The sequence below is a fragment of the Ixodes scapularis genome, unplaced genomic scaffold, assembly GCF_016920785.2.
Source record: "Ixodes scapularis isolate PalLabHiFi unplaced genomic scaffold, ASM1692078v2 PGA_scaffold0__279_contigs__length_252992795, whole genome shotgun sequence".
Taxonomy (NCBI): domain Eukaryota; kingdom Metazoa; phylum Arthropoda; class Arachnida; order Ixodida; family Ixodidae; genus Ixodes; species Ixodes scapularis.
Genome location: NW_024609835.1, coordinates 176,308,543 through 176,324,725, shown reverse-complemented (window position 1 = coordinate 176,324,725; position 16,183 = coordinate 176,308,543). Strand labels below are relative to the sequence as shown.

Here is a 16,183-nt window from a genome sequence, read left to right as displayed (position 1 = left end):
AACCCCCCCCCCCCCCTTCCAGTGGCTTCTTGTTTTCAAGGAACTTTGGCGCACCCTCCCGCACACCCTCCCGCTCGTCCCCGCTCCGCCAGTGCATTTTCTTTTTGCGGACGCCTCAAACGACGGACTTGGTGTGGTGACCCCAACTTCCGCGCTCGCTATCCTGAAAACACCGGATCCACGCATCTACTTGAGGGAAGCTGTTGCCTGGACCCTTGCGGCCCTCCTAGCACCGCCCTCGTCCCTGATCTTCACGGGCAACCGTGCCCTGCGGTGTGCCATCACCAGCGGACATCTCCGTGCCCTTCCGTGAACACTGACTGTAGCCATGACAGCGCTGACAATAAAGAAAGACCTAAGAGCAAAGTGGCTCCCAACGACGCAGAACCCCGCCGACATGCCCTCACGCCTTCCGCACTTCTTTTCGCCCAAGGGGAAGGGTAGGGGAGTCTATCTTCGTACGAAAAGGTATCACATTCGCAGAGCACGAAATACTAGAAAAGAGCACCATAGGACACTGCACGGTGGAGGTTATCACGGGAAGGAAGAAAAAAGAGTGCACCTTCTTAGTTAATGTGAACAGCAAGCCAGCTCACACGCAACAGAAATTCAAAGCACTGTTTCATAAAGCATGTAGGGTAGCGGGAGGAAACACGCTGATGGTATGCGGCGACTTTAACGCAGCGAACCAAGTCTGGGGGTACCGCAAGACAACGGCCAAGGGAAGAGACTTATTGCAGGACGCGCTGGACGCAGGGTTGAGTCTCGTCACAGATCCCGAATAACCCACTCGAACGGGAACATCGGTTTCCCAGGACACCACCCTGGACCTCACCTTCGGCAAAGTGGCGGGAAGGAAGAGAGAGGTGACTTGAAACAACACGGGCTATGACCTTGGAAGTGATCACTACATAGTAGAAGTCCTCATCCCGCTGGAGGGGTAAGGTGGTAACACTGAGAAGAGAAAGCACCGGGTCACGGATTGGGACGCTTTCAGGACGGCACTCACTAGCTGGCAATCAGAAATCGCGAATATCGATCAATGAACGGATAACGTTAATAGGACGATGGAGGGACCCACGAAGGAGATAGAAACGGACGAGATTATAGACGGAGTGGACAGCAGATTAGCTCACCTACTGGAAGCTAAGCAGTCAATCAAAGCAAGATGGAAGGTGTAGGGATGGCCGAAGGGGCTTAGCCGAAAGAGCTCGGGGAATTGGCGGCGCGGTCACCCGAAGCGTCCTTCGGAGGCGCCCGATGTCTTGTCTTTCCCTTTGGCGGCAAGCGGAGGCCAGCTCCCGAAAGTGGAAGCAGTTTTCCCCGCGCGGGAAGTAAACAAACCTCTGTTCGCGGGTGGTCGCCCTTGCCGCCGAGGTAATTGGGGAGGCGACCTTGTCGGGGCCATGTCGGCGACTTCGGGGGAGAGAGGGAGGTCTGGCCTCCCTTCGGAATGTCGGTGCGCCTTTTTGGAAAAGTTGAGTCTGAACGAGCCCGTGCGCGGAGCAAGACGTTATTCTCCCGCGGTCCCGAGGGCTCCGCGTACCTTGTCCTGCGGGGCAAAGAACTTGCCGTGCGCGGCAACGGATTTGGCGCTGAGGCGCCATTGTTGGCGTTGGACTGTCGCGAGCGACAGTACGCCAAGCGTGACGGTTTCCTGTTTTGTCTTGTAAAAAGTTGTGCATAATCTGTAAATATATATTTATTTACTCTACCACCGAGTCCTGAGCGTCACTGAAGCCACCGGAAAAAAGCCACCCTTCAGCCAGCGCAGCACCCCACGATAGACGAAGAACATTACTGGCGCAGTCGACAGGATCGTGGACGTCGTCGGCCACCTCGACAACAACGTGTGCCAGGAAGACGACGAGGCCAGTGCTGGCGCGGAGTGTGGCGGTGTCCATCGGCAGGAGCCCAGGACCAGTCGAGACGACCAGCAGCCTGGCACAGCGAGGCACGGCTACGAGTACGCCTGTGGCCGACAGCGACGAAAGCCGAGAAGCGGACGTCGCGTGGGGCGATCGGCGCCGGTGACCTGCGGGTTCGGCGTCATCGACAACTGCCGTGGGCCTGGGGCCTTCGACGGCGACAACAGATTCAGGCAAGCGAACGTCGCCGGCTGCAATCGACGCCAGTGACCTGCGGGTTTGGCGACACCCGACGCCTGCAGCGGTGACAGCCGGGTCTCACAGAACGGACTCTGCTTGTGGCGATCGACGCCGCGGGGACTCGCGAGTTCGGCGGCGTCAACGACCTCCGTGGGCTCTACAGCACCGCCAGGTAAGTGGTCGTTTTCCCTTCCGTCGCCGGCTGACACCCGCGCACTTAGCTGCATGGCGAGGTATAACTGGCCCATTGGGGAGAGCCTCAGTGACGGAGACGACGAATGGTCGGATGGGGAAGCGGTTCCGCTGAGTGTTCAGATAGCCCTCGTGAGGAAAAGAACGAAGGAGCTAGACCTGCAGATACAACTCGCAGAGCTCCGGGCGGAGGAGCGGAGAGCAAGAGCTCGGCTCCTGGAGGAGCGCCGAGAAGGGTCGCTGATTAATGCAGCGGCGGGCGCGGAGCCCGAGGCTCACCGCGTGAGCGAAACGGAACCGGACGCACTGGGCGACCCGGAGGCTGCCATGGGGTCCGAGGCCGATTGTGCCGCACAAAAGCCGGAGACTGCCATGGAGTCCGAGGGTGATCGCGCTGTCCAGGGGCCGGAGACTGCGGTAGGCTCCGAGGCCAATCGAGCCGTACCGGGACCGCTGACTGCCGTGGGGTCCGAGGCCGACCGTCCCGTGCTAGGACTGGAGACTGCCGGGGGGCCCGACGCCGATCGCGCTCTCCAGGAACCAGACACGGTCATAGGGTTCGAGGCCGATCGTGCCGTACTGGGACCGCAGACTGCCGTGGGGTCCGACGCCGATCGCGCTCTCCAGGAACCGGACACTGCCGTAGGGTTCGAGGCCGATCGTGCCGTATTGGAACTGGAGACTGCCGGGGGGTCTGAGGGCCATCGGGCCACTTGCCAACCAGGGTCTTCCTACGTCCGGGCGGCTGGAAGGGAGGAGCTCCCGGAGAGCCAGGGGTCGGTCCCGGCACTGGGGAGGCTGGTGGATGCCGATGTCGCGAGGGGGGCCACTGCCGCTGTTCGGATTGGACTTCGGGGTCACCACGACGGGCCTTGTGTTGAGGGTGTGACACAGCGGGTGCCACCAAGCGGGCGGCGCGAGGAGGTACAGGTGCAGGAGCACGAATCGCCGTGGGGCAACAATCTTGGAAGGGGGACGGCGATGGCGCGCCATGGGCGCAAAGTTGATCCTTTCTCTGATGTCTGCGAAGCGATTGCCGAAAGCGCTTCCGTGGAGAGGCCGAGCCGAGCACGCCTTCGTGGGCCTAATGAAGCTCTGGCGAGCTACACTGTTCTCGCGACACTCGACACGGGTGCCCGAGTAAGGGTTGATTGTAGGGTGGCAAGTGAGCGCTTTGTCGCGCTCATACACGCGGTGTCAGCGGGCGTGCATGTGGGGAAGCGATCACTGCCGCGGCCCTTGCGAGGTGCCATTGAGCTCACACTTACTGATAGCGTTTGCCGCGCTTTTCGAGTTTTGTTGTCTTTTTTTTTACGGCAACGGCTTGCAGCGTTCTTGGTGTCGCTGGAGTCTAGCTGAGTGTGTGATCAAGGTTCTCCCTGTTTTAATTTTTATTTAGCAGGTCGTGCTAGAGGAGCGTGGCTGTGTTTTATTTTTCGCTCTCTCTATACGGGAATGCTGTCAGCTTCAGGAGGCAATCACTGCCGCGGTTTTGTGCAATCGAACGTTCCAGCGTTGTTCAGTGTTCACCAAGCGTTTTCAGTTTTTCGTTTACTGTTGGTTTGCCGGGATTTATTGATGTTTTTGTCTTTTGGTTGCGGAAGCTCTTGCGGCACCAGAGGGGTCGTTGTTGCGAGCGATTCAGGTCCTCAGAGGCCGGCTGAGAAACGGAGTGTAGTAAGAAGTGTTGTCCTTTTTTTTTCTTCAGTTTTATATAGCAATTGGTGCTAGAGGTGCCTGGCTTGGTTATTTCCAGCCATGTGTTTTGTTGTTTTTATTTTTCGCTTCAGTTTAAGCGGGTTGTTTTTGTGTTCTTGTTGGGTTTTCGGCCATCCTGTTTTTGTAACTGCTGGCTAGTCCAGAAGTCCTAGCGCAGTTTTCGGGGGGACGTGTAGGGATGGCCGAAGGGGCTTAGCCGAAAGAGCTCGGGGAATTGGCGGCGCGGTCACCCGAAGCGTCCTTCGGAGGCGCCCGATGTCTTGTCTTTCCCTTTGGCGGCAAGCGGAGGCCAGCTCCCGAAAGTGGAAGCAGTTTTCCCCGCGCGGGAAGTAAACAAACCTCTGTTCGCGGGTGGTCGCCCTTGCCGCCGAGGTAATTGAGGAGGCGACCTTGTCGGGGCCATGTCGGCGACTTCGGGGGAGAGAGGGAGGTCTGGCCTCCCTTCGGAATGTCGGTGCGCCTTTTTGGAAAAGTTGAGTCTGAACGAGCCCGTGCGCGGAGCAAGACGTTATTCTCCCGCGGTCCCGAGGGCTCCGCGTACTTTGTCCTGCGGGGCAAAGAACTTGCCGTGCGCGGCAACGGATTTGGCGCTGAGGCGCCATTGTTGGCGTTGGACTGTCGCGAGCGACAGTACGCCAAGCGTGACGGTTTCCTGTTTTGTCTTGTAAAAAGTTGTGCATAATCTGTAAATATATATTTATTTACTCTACCACCGAGTCCTGAGCGTCACTGAAGCCACCGGAAAAAAGCCACCCTCCAGCCAGCGCAGCACCCCACGATAGACGAAGAACATTACTGAAGGGTCAGCGCACAAACAGAAAACTACGGAAGAAGATCGCGGAACTCAATCAGCGTATAGAAGGCCATTGCAGGTTACTCTGCGTGCAGCAGTGGAACGAGGTATGCAACGAGGCGGACGGTCAAATGAACACGAGCAGGACCTGGAACATGCTCAGACATCTCCTCGACGAGACCAAGACTAAGGGGTGTCAGCACGACAACCTTGCGAGGATCCTACACAAGGCCGTTAGCAAGGAAGGAGAAGTCGAGTTCAAGAGGCGTCTGGACGAGAAGTATTTACCGCCCACTCCTACAACGGAACATCAGGAGTACCAGGGTACCGACAACGCGACCCTGGACAAGGACATTGCAACGTGGGAAGTCAGAGCAGCCATGCAAAAACTCAACAGCAGAACGGCAGCCGGTCCTGACCGAGTTACTAACAAGGCGATCAAGAACCTCAGCGAGGCGGCTATCAAGAATATCACGAAGTACTACAACAAGTGTTGGCGAGAAGGAAAACTACCAAAGCAGTGGAAGACGGCCAAAACGATCCTCATCCCCCAGCTGGGCAAGCAACCCAGTGTAGGGAACCTTAGGCCGATCTCACTTACGTCGTGCGTCGGGATACTTCTCGAGCACGTACTGCTGGACAGGTGGCAACGATATCTGGAGGAGTCGGGCCTCTACCCGGACTCCATCATCGGGTTCCGGAATAAGCTGGGGACACAAGACGCAATGATACTCCTGAAGAATGAAATCATAGACGTACCACTTAGCATAGGTGACAACAGGGCCATCCTGGGACTGGACTTACAGAGCGCCTTCAATAAGGTGAGCTACTCTGCCATCCTTGCACACGTCTCAAAACTTGACATGGTTAGGCGATCCTACGATTATATCAGAGACTTTCTAACTGTGCGAACCACTAGAATCTGTGCGGGGGACTTACAACTAGACGAGAAAGAGTTAGGCAGCGTCGGAACTCCACAGGGGTCGGTAATCTCCCCACTGCTCTTCAATCTTGTCATGATAGGGGTGGCTAACCGATTACAGGAAGTTAGGGACGTCAGACAGACCATTTATGCCGACGATATCACATTATGGGTCAAAGGAGGCAGCGATGGTCACATAGAAAACCAACTGCAGGAAGCAGTCGAGGCCATAGAGGAACACCTAGAAGGGTCCGGGCTCGTGTGCTCCCCGACAAAATCAGAACTGCTAGTGTTACCACCTAAAAGTGCAGGCAGGAGAAGAAAGGACGCGCCGATCACGGTGGAGAGACCTAACATCACGGTCAAGACGGCGGGCGGGCAGATAATCCCAGAGGTAGACAAGACCAGGGTGCTCGGTTTGCTACTCGAGCGGAACAGAGTGAATGGAGAAACAATCACTAAGCTCAATACCAAGGTCATGTCTGCTACGAAGCTCTTACGGAGGATCTCCAATGGGAAAGATGGCATGAAGGAAGAAAGCTTAATCAGGTTAGTGCAGTCCTTTGCGATCAGCCACATTGCGTACGTGGCTGCCTTCCACAAATGGACTCCAGGGGAACGAAACAAGATAGACGCCCTCATCCGCAAGGTATACAAGATTGCACTGGGACTCCCAGGCAACGTGAGCACACAGAAGCTCATGGAGCTGGGGGTACACAACACTCTGGAGGAGATTGCAGAAGCTCAACGGTCGGCGCACCTGGAGCGCCTCTCCGGCACGAAGACGGGGAGGAAGATCCTACAGGACCTGGGCATAAATCCTAATGGCAGCGGCTCGGCGGCTTCTGAACCCGTTCCGAGCAGCTTAATGAGCTGAATCCGAGTATGTCCAATACCGCGGAACATGGACTGAATCCGAGTATGTCCAATACCGCGGAACCGGGCATATATCCTAATGGCGCTGCTCTTCTTCCCACGCACAGCGCGGAAAGAAGAGCAGTGAGGGCGGGTGCTCTCGTGGATAGGCACGCGGAAGACGAGGGAGCCGTCTACGTAGATGCGGCGGAATATCAAGACCGCGTCGAGGCGTACACAGCACTAGTGGTGAGTAGTGGTGAGTGCCTCGACGGGAGCAGTCAAAACGGCGGCCAGCACCCGCACCAGGGACACGCATCAAGCAGAGGAGGTGGCCATTGCCTTCACCATCGCCGACCCCGGCTGCAGGACGGTGCTAAGTGACTCAGGGACGGCGGTGTTGAGTTACGCTGAGGGCAGAGTGTGCAGTGCGGCAGCCCACATTTTGCGGGCAGTCGAAGAAGCAGGGCGACAAGGGGCGGTGGTGATCAAGTGGTTCCCGGCCCACATGGGCAGTGATGTGTCGGGGCGGAGCAACAGCAACCACAACGAGACGGCCAACGCCGTGGCGCGAGGACTAACCAACCGCGCGACGGCAAACGTGGCCCTCTCGGAGGGCGGTGCGTGGTATAGTTCCAAGGACCGGATGACTACGTACAACGAGATTGTGAAGTGGTATAGGTGAGATAGAAGAACTATGCCTCCCCCTTACCCTGGACTCAAGCGGGGGGAGGCTGTGATATTTAGGCAACTACAAACAGGGTCCCTACTAACACCGGTGTTAGCTAAGTACATATACCCCGGACTTCACGCGGTCGATACGTGTAGACTGTGCATGAAGGCTAGGGCCACCGCGGTGCACGTACTCTGGGACTGTGAGAAGAACCCGAGAGAGGCAACCGAGATGACGACGATTCCCCCGCAGTTCGAGGCAGCGGCGAGAAGCTGTGACTTATGGTGAATTCCGCTCGTAGATCTCGAGCGCTCCGAGAGCGCTCCATTTGGAGCGCACATATTCCGCTCGCAGATCTGGCTCGAGCTGGTCATCTGCCGCTCGTAGATCTCTAGCAGCGCCCGCTCCACGAAGCGCATCAAACCCCGCCGAACTTGCTCTGCGGGAATTCACAGATCTCTCTGGAAGTTGACAGAGCGGCCCACGTGATTTCCGCCTAAATCGGCAGCGCGCATGCGCGGCGAGGTTGGAGAGGTCGGCGGGCCGGTCGGGCCGTCGAGTTGGATCTGTGCGGGTGCGTCGGTTGTCTACGCGGGATTGTGACGGCTCGAACGCTTCTACTTCGCGTAGATCAGGGATACAAAGCCGGGACTGGGGAGCGTGGCAAATCGCAAGCGCTGACATCTGTGATCGTGAGAGGAAGAACGACAGAAAAGCCGGAGGCAGACGCAAGGTTAGGCCTGTTCATTCTGCAGCCAATGATTGTTTACCTTTTTACACGGCATTCCGCCTGCGTTTTCCCATGAAATAAAGCAAGAAGTGTTTAGGCAACGACCGCGCCAGTGATGGTTTGTTACCTCTGTGTTTATTGAAGTCGTACCAGAAATCTGAACTCCACCGCGAGCAATCGCTGTCCGTGCCCCGCCGCTTCGAGGCGACCGAAAGGTATGTGACGGTGCCGAACGCAAACTTATTTGTGATTTGTGACATGGGCGTCGTGGTGCGTATAATTTCGCCCGGCCTGCGTCGCGCGTTATTTCTGCAGCTAAGCATTGGCATTCGTCACTGGTTGTCGGAAAGATCAGTCAGCTGAGGCGTTGGTGGGCTTGTTAAGTTCGAGCAGCGGTCATTTTGAACGGTGGTGGGGAGGGGTGTGGGGGAGGTCGCTCCAAAAATGCAAGTTTATCTTCCCCTCGTCGATTCGGAGCGGGTCCCACGGAGCGGAATTTCGCCTCCCTCGCGGATTTCGGAAAGCGCTCCGGGTCTACGAGTGGAATTCACCATTAGAGACTCAACGTAGGGCCGTCCAGCAGATCTCGGCAGCCTTGGAGAGGCAACGGGCAGACGATAGTAGGGGGGGTAAGGGAACGCCCGGAAAACCGGGCGGCTTCCCCTCCCGATCCCGGTTAGATAAGGGGAATGCTCGGGGCCGGCGAGTAGAAGGCGCGAGATAGACGTGGGGGCCGCGTCGCGTTGTGGTCACCACCCCCTGCATGGGGCAAGGTACCACCGACTGCTGGCATTCAAATAAAGTTTTTCCTCCTACTCCCCCTCCTCCTCGCCATGCATGTTATTTACTGAACATTGTCATCACCAGCATCACCGTTCGTATAGTCCTCTACCTACTGTATGTCTATGTTAAAATTCACCTGCGTTCTCATGTCCATTGTGAGGGCCCAGTGTCATCTCTCACAACTAGTACGTAATGTCAACATTATTTTTTTAATCTTAGTAGTTTTTTTTTTTTTTTTTGCAATGCGCGAATAGGCCAAAGTTCCAATGCGCTTTGATTGATGCTTGGTAAGTTTTCTTGATCACACTTGTTGTGCAGTCAGTGTTATAATTAGCAATATATCAGATTTAAAATTGAAGTATACGTACTCGTCGACCTTATGCTTTTTATTACTCACCCTAAGATTCATTTTTGTGTTTATATGTTATCTAGTTTTATCTTCTGTTTCCCTCGCTTCAAGTTTTTTTGTTTTTTTTCGGCCCTCGAGACAGCGACAGATCACTAATCCGACCATTTAAGCCAAGAAATTTAGACCCTGGGTAGTGGGTTTACAGAAGCGTGCTCGCACTTCTTGCCTAGGCTTCACTCGCACTTATGGTGAAACAAAGCATATAATAAATCCAAATGGGGATATACGCCAAAATATTGACGTTAAAAAGTCAGTGGCACACAAGACAGAATATCCTGTGTGCCACCAATATTTTTTTCCCATTTTTTTCGTTTATCTCTATTATGAATTAGAGCCAACTAGCACTACTTGCAGTCTTAGTACATAACACGATACTTGTTAGCATAATATTAAACAAATGGGATATTTGTTTACTTATCTTCATAAGCAAACGTATCTTCATTTCAAAATCACCAAAACAGTCAACAAGGCTTACCGAGCGAAATCGAAGAGATCGTTTAGAATTCGAGCCCGATCCAGTGTGTGTATCCGCTGCGTTCAACATGTTCAACCTGATTAGTCTCTATATCATTTAAAAAAAAAAAAGAATCAAAATTTCAAGCACTTTTATATATATATATATTTGTTACTTGCCGTGTGGCTCGTTCTCAGCTGTGTGATCAGCATCATCCAATTTTTCTTGTCATAATTGACTCGATAGAACCCCCTCGCATCCGCGTTGAGCAGCAGCCATGTATTGCTGTCATTAATTTCCGTCAGTGTCCCTTGAATTTGAAAGGTGGAGCAAATGACGCGCGCGGACACAATCATGCGAAAACATAACATTCATTAGCTCCGCCCACCTGTATAATCATCTTTAAAGTTGCTTGTATACAGTAAAGTCTGGTTCTCAAACTTGCGTTTAAGTTACAACCGAATTTTCGTCATCTCTTAGGACAGAAGGTGGCCCTGGAACTGCATTTCGCAAGAGCGAAGCTTTTGCGGTAGTTACGAGACAAGATGTGCGTACTCTATAATGATGAAACTTATAATACTATGCACACTACAAATTTGAGTGTGTCATATGCATCTTTCCAATGCTCTTCTTTGATACGCGCCAGACAAATTACAACAGGCTGCGTGTTCCTTTCGAAACCCTTGATATGGTGAATTTCATCAAGTGGTTTACCCAGGTAAGCCCCTCGAACAGAGGGATGTTTCGTGTTACCAGAAAAACAAACGAATTAAAAATAAAATTTAAAAAAAAACTTGGGGGACGCCTAAGTTTTGCCTTTAGGGGTGAAACGCGACAGTGGTATCGGGTTCCTTTCGCGAGGCCTCCTCATTCGCTTCTCGTGCTCTTCCTACCGGTGAACAGGAAGTGCGGCGGACACCGCCTACTCAGTAGCGTGCCTGGCTTGTAATCGAATGGTCGTGGGTTCGAATCCCGCGTAACATTCTTCAAACTCTTCTTTAAAGGGACACTGACAGGCTATTTATGCTCGCCGAGGTTTTTATTTGTACAAGGTATAATACAGCACAACTACCCAGAACGCAGTATGTGGCTCAAAATCCGTTGTCTTTCCACCCGAAAACTGGCCGGCTTGAGTCACGCTCACTCTCTTCTCCCTGCTCACGTGCCGTTCTTTATGATTTAGACACAACAACCGGATATAATCAAAGTCCTGGGTCATCGAAAGTGCACACTCAATATTAATTATAGAAAATAAATATTATGCTCGTCTTTCGTGGCTTCTAGAACCTCAAACCTCAAAAACGTCAAAAAACCTCAAAACCGCCGATTGCAGAAAAGCAAAAAAGTTGCGGAGCCACGTGACTTCCGCTAACTCGCTCGTCCTCTATATTCCTTCTTGCTCCCCAGTTCAGTGTTCGTTTCGGTTTCAACCAGTTCTTTTTTTTTTTCTTCTTTTTTTTTTTGCTTTGTTAAAAGTATACGTGACACTGCAACAAAATATTCATTGGGAGTCTTCTGACATCATAATGAATCGCCTAACAAAAAGTAAAACAAGCTTTTTTTTTTTTTGGGGGGGGGGGGGTGTATGATTTTTTAAAAGGCAAATTAATTACTTTATAAAGTGAGATCATTTGAGACATGCTGCGACCCTTCATTTGCATTAAATATAATGTTTTTTATTCCCTTTCATTTCAGGCGTTACGTCACGTTTCACATGACCGTTGTGGGTTGTTTGAAATTCTCGCGCGAGGTCATCTGGCTGTGACATCATGACCCTATCGACCAATCAGAATTTTCGCGTCACGCCAATGACGCCGGCTTTTTTGTCAGGCAACCGAGGCCGACTTTTCCGCGACAGGACCTTTAACGCGTTGAAATTTATGCAGCAAAAAGCACTGTCACTTTTGCACGTTTGCCGTTGACGTAAACACCGCCATTGCCATACCAAGAGCAAGACTAGAATTTAAACCACACGGTGGCCCTAAATTTCTGAAAGGATTGAGGCTCAGAATATACGCAGTTCGATAGTGTTACAAGACCACCAGAAAAATTGCGCCAGAATATTTTCTCGTGGTAAGCGGTTACAACTAAGTGCAAAGCAGTCGATAACACTCAAACGCAACTGTGTGGAGCAGTCTTTATAATTTAAATCACAACTCATTATTTTGCTCATCAGTGCACAGAGGCTACTCCTCGTAACTCAACAAGATAGTCGTCAACGTTACGTTAGCCCGAGGAATTCGTGCAGTGCGTTCGTCTTAACAGGTACGCAATCAGGATCGTCGAAATCTTAAGTATTGGAAATTTCTTCGTACCTTGGGTCGTGTTCAACCACATTTGCTGCAAACGATGTTCTGGATATGCTCCATTCGCATACGTGATCGGTATACGCCATATGTTGCTGTAGATTGATTAAAAGGGCTAAGATTGAGGAGATCAGTTTGTATAGACAAATAAAGTTGTAATAAATTCGTCTTTATGGTTATCCGTTTCCACATTAAAAGGGCGATGCAGTAACTTTTGTACGTTCAGTGAATAGCGCTTAGATACATTGACATCAGTAACCCACAAAAAACGTATTTTTAGTTGTTTCTTTTTTTCTCTCAACGCACTGGCAATTACAGAGAAATTCGATATTAACGAACAGCGTTTATGCCTCAACTTGCAGCCAAAACTAGCGGCCACGTGATCTGAAGCCGATTACGTGCTGCCACTGTGTATCATATACCCCCGCGCTGTGGTCGCCAATGCACAGGGCACGCGCTCAGTTCCACAGATCGTCAATCTTCGGCTATTCATGTCATCGAAAATATTGTGCACGGGCCACTACCTGAATGGGTGTCGAGGCATTGATTGTCACAAGCCCAGATCGAACGCTACGCAGGTATAAAATGTAAAAGCGCTAACAAGACGAGGACAAAAACGAAGGCCAACAGGACGATCGCTTACTCTCACCTGAACATTTACTTAAAAACAGCGAAAGCAAACAAACTCTGATAAAAATACACTAAATCACTCAGTTGCGTCACTCACCATCTCGCGTCAATAAAATCACTCTCTTTTTGATACAGAGAAATTGACGGCTGGCCGACGCAGCCTTTATTGCCTTCTTTTTTTATAACATGCACTTCAAGCACTTCCCTCGCTGCTTTTTCACGGGCCCTCCCCACGATCGTGGTATTTTGAAAGTTGGGCTGGCATAGACAGTCTGTGCAATGAAGACGCAAGTGGCGAGTTTTCGCCTCTTCCAATCACTGGAAGAGACGAAAAAACACCCCTGTATGCGGCGCAAACTATAAACCCCAAAAACGCTGTTTCCTAGTTATGCAGTATGGCTTATATTTGGAGGAAAAACTACAAGATGACTCGAGGGCAGGTAGACATTACCTGCTCTCCTCGCGAGGCTCGGTCAAATAGTAGCGAGACTGTGAGATCTTCGCCGATCGAGAGGTGGAAAACCTCTGCACAGTCACAATCGGATAGCCGGCTTGCTTGGTCCAGGTATTCATCACTGATGTCACGCTCAGAAGGCCTAGAGAAATCTGATCGGTCTGCAAAACAAAGCATATTGGGGAGAAGATCAGACTAAAGGCTACAGTCAGCTCAAAATAGTTTTGAAGTTACTGGCAGCTTAAAACGCGCAGGGAGTGCACCACGATGATCGCGCTTCTCGATTCGTGATTGGTTCTTCAATGTTCTCATCGGGGGGATGCCGCAATTCGATTGGCTGTGGGGAGATAATAAGATGCCCTGGAATCGCGACACTCTACGTTTCTTAAGAAGTCAGTGACAATAAATTAACTCTATGGACAATTCTTTTTGTCCAGCCAAAGATGTGCTGGCTTAAGCCATTATTTGCTACAAAAAAATTCCCTGATGTAAGTGTTGATCACACTCTTCATAGCAACGTACTTTCGTTATAGAACTCTGATCTTGTCCAGTTTTCATATTATGGTACGTGTGTTTGAACAAACTTACCCCAAAATCAAAATATCTCATGTGGCCCATCTCTATCTTGCCAGTTACCATAAACTTGTATTATCCAGAATGATGTGGAAAAAAAAATACCACGATTCAGACTGTTGGCTGATACCCTCTCTGTGCAAGTTTTGAACAACTCGTAGAAAGAAAAACAGCCGCAACAACAACGAATAAAATCGAAAAGAGGAGTGCTGAAAAGCTCGAAAAAATTTTAGAATCAGCCATGCGAAAGTCGTTTCATAGCGTCTGTGATGTTTTCGTTTTCAAAGCTATGTCGACTACCGCGAGCAATTGGTCCTTGGGTGTCTCATGACTTTCAAACATCACGACTATCAGCCTGCCTCTGAGACGTTCCTTCCTTTGTTTTTCTCTCTCTCTCTCTTTTGCGCTACAACAGGCGTGATTATGAGGGAAATGTGTATGTAAAAAAAGACCCGGTAGAGCTGGCCCTAAATAAAAAGATAGAAGTTTAAAATTACCAGGATTTGCGAGCTATACGGTAGGTTAACATGCTTGCTGCAAAATGCAAGACCCTGGCTTACCTTGCGGAAGACAGTGTAAATTGACTAGATTGTAAATCACTACAACGAACTTCGGTGTATCTTAATGTCAAAAATAAAGAATGATGTTAATAAAAACAACATATTGTATAGTCGCGCCTCGCTTATATAACCAGCAGAGTCCCGTTCTCTGTCTTTTTTTTTTTTTTTTTTGCGATTCGTCTAAAATTTTGATATATATTTCTTTCGTGCTATAAACGCTCATAAACACCCCCACCCCAACCGCGTACAGACAAAATTCGAAGTGCTATTACAGGCTCAGCCACGGCATAGGAGACAAAAAAAAAACGTAGGTAAATAAAACTTATTTTGAATGGCTTAGATAAATACGATAGCAACATTTCTTGACCAAATAACCATTTTTTTATTCAGTCATATTTGTCATCTGTCACAATTCACCACAAAATCACCTTCAAAATCAGGGGGTAACACACAAATTTCAATATCTTATAATAAAAAATAATAATTGATCAGATATTACCTTTTCAATAGCCTTCCATACGGCATCTTCGTTAATATATTCCCGCTTGTAGTTTTGTAAAAATGACTGTAAAGAGAATAGGATGCCAACGCACTCTTGAGAGGGGTTTGTGTTTCTACCCATTTTCATGCGTATTATTCATTAACTATTATATTTATTTACACTAATGCCCGTGACGCCGGGGATGGTTTATTGCCCCCCCCCCCTCCCCCACTGCCCCTCCCCCCCACAAAAAAAAAACACGAAGAAATACGCATAGTAAACCTTTGTCTGCATGGCGCGAAATATTTGTAATTGAGGTTGTGTGGATATGTATACAGCGCGGAGTTGTTCAGCTATTTCAAAGTTGCGACGAGTCACTCGCCGTAGATGAACAATAGCCAGTACAGTACAACCGCTAGCCCGGGCTTTTAACGTAAACCACGCAGTAGTGATAAACGACCGCACGCCGGTACGATGCTCATCCAGTTCCAAACAGGCAGGGATGGAAATTGAACCCAGGATCCCTGAGTTCTGCAGCGCGTGCTTCCGCTCATCGTGCTCCGAGCTGGTGTGCGCTAGCTTACCCGGCCACCTATCTTCCCCCCCCCCCCTCCCCTATAAACGGCGTGAAATATACGAGAGATAACAAGTTTTCACGACTATATCGTGGATATCCGAGAAGGGAGATCTACAAAAGGAGAACTACTAATATATAGAATTGTAGAATTAGTTTTTGAAGAAAAAAAAACCCAATATTTAATACATATATAACACCAACCATCATTCATAATAAATATTATATATATATATATTTGCTATAGTTGCCCAAAACTCATTGCAAAAAAAAACACCACAAAAAAATATTTTTATATGTCAGTATCCTGTATTCTTAAAACCAAAAATTAAAATATTCAAAGGAAAATACAATCTTCCTTTGAGTTCTTAGCGTGAACCAGACATGTCCACTTATAAACTCGAATATATACGGGTGGGCTCCATATTGCCAAATGAGACCTCCACGCTCACGTCATAAATACTCTCGCCACCTTTTGTTTTGGTACGCGTACAACATTGACTAAGATATTCACAACGCCGCTATACTAACTCAACGTTATTTAACTTAATGAAACCAGTAAAAAGAAGCAATTTTAATTCGGTCTAATTTTGAGAGAGAATCACTGAACTCATGTTATTGATCGAAACGTGTAGTACCGAGCCCAATTTAGGCAAGAACAGTGGAAAAGACTAATCATAATCATTAACAAAGGGTCTAGCAGTACACGTTCCCCTTCCAGATAGATCACTCTATATCTGTTAAATAGTACTGAAATTGATATTAAGAGGAGTAAATTTGTGTAAATGTATAGGCGGTGAGGCACAGCGCCGAGGGCCTTAAATAAATTAGACAAAAGGTAAAAATGTTCGCCATTTTTATCGATATCTGATTTTCTCAAGAGAGCCGGGGAGTGAATCTGCCGCCACAGCTTCCTGTTCTAGCCGCAGGTGCCGTCCATTTCACAGAAATCGCCAATACTTACGCT

The 16,183-nt window shown here is 49.9% G+C and overlaps 1 pseudogene; it reads left to right on the top strand.

Annotated features, from left to right (window-relative positions):
• The first annotated feature begins 328 nt into the window (after positions 1-328).
• Positions 329-8,716, top strand: LOC121837744 (annotated as a pseudogene).
• Positions 8,717-16,183: the final 7,467 nt, after the last annotated feature.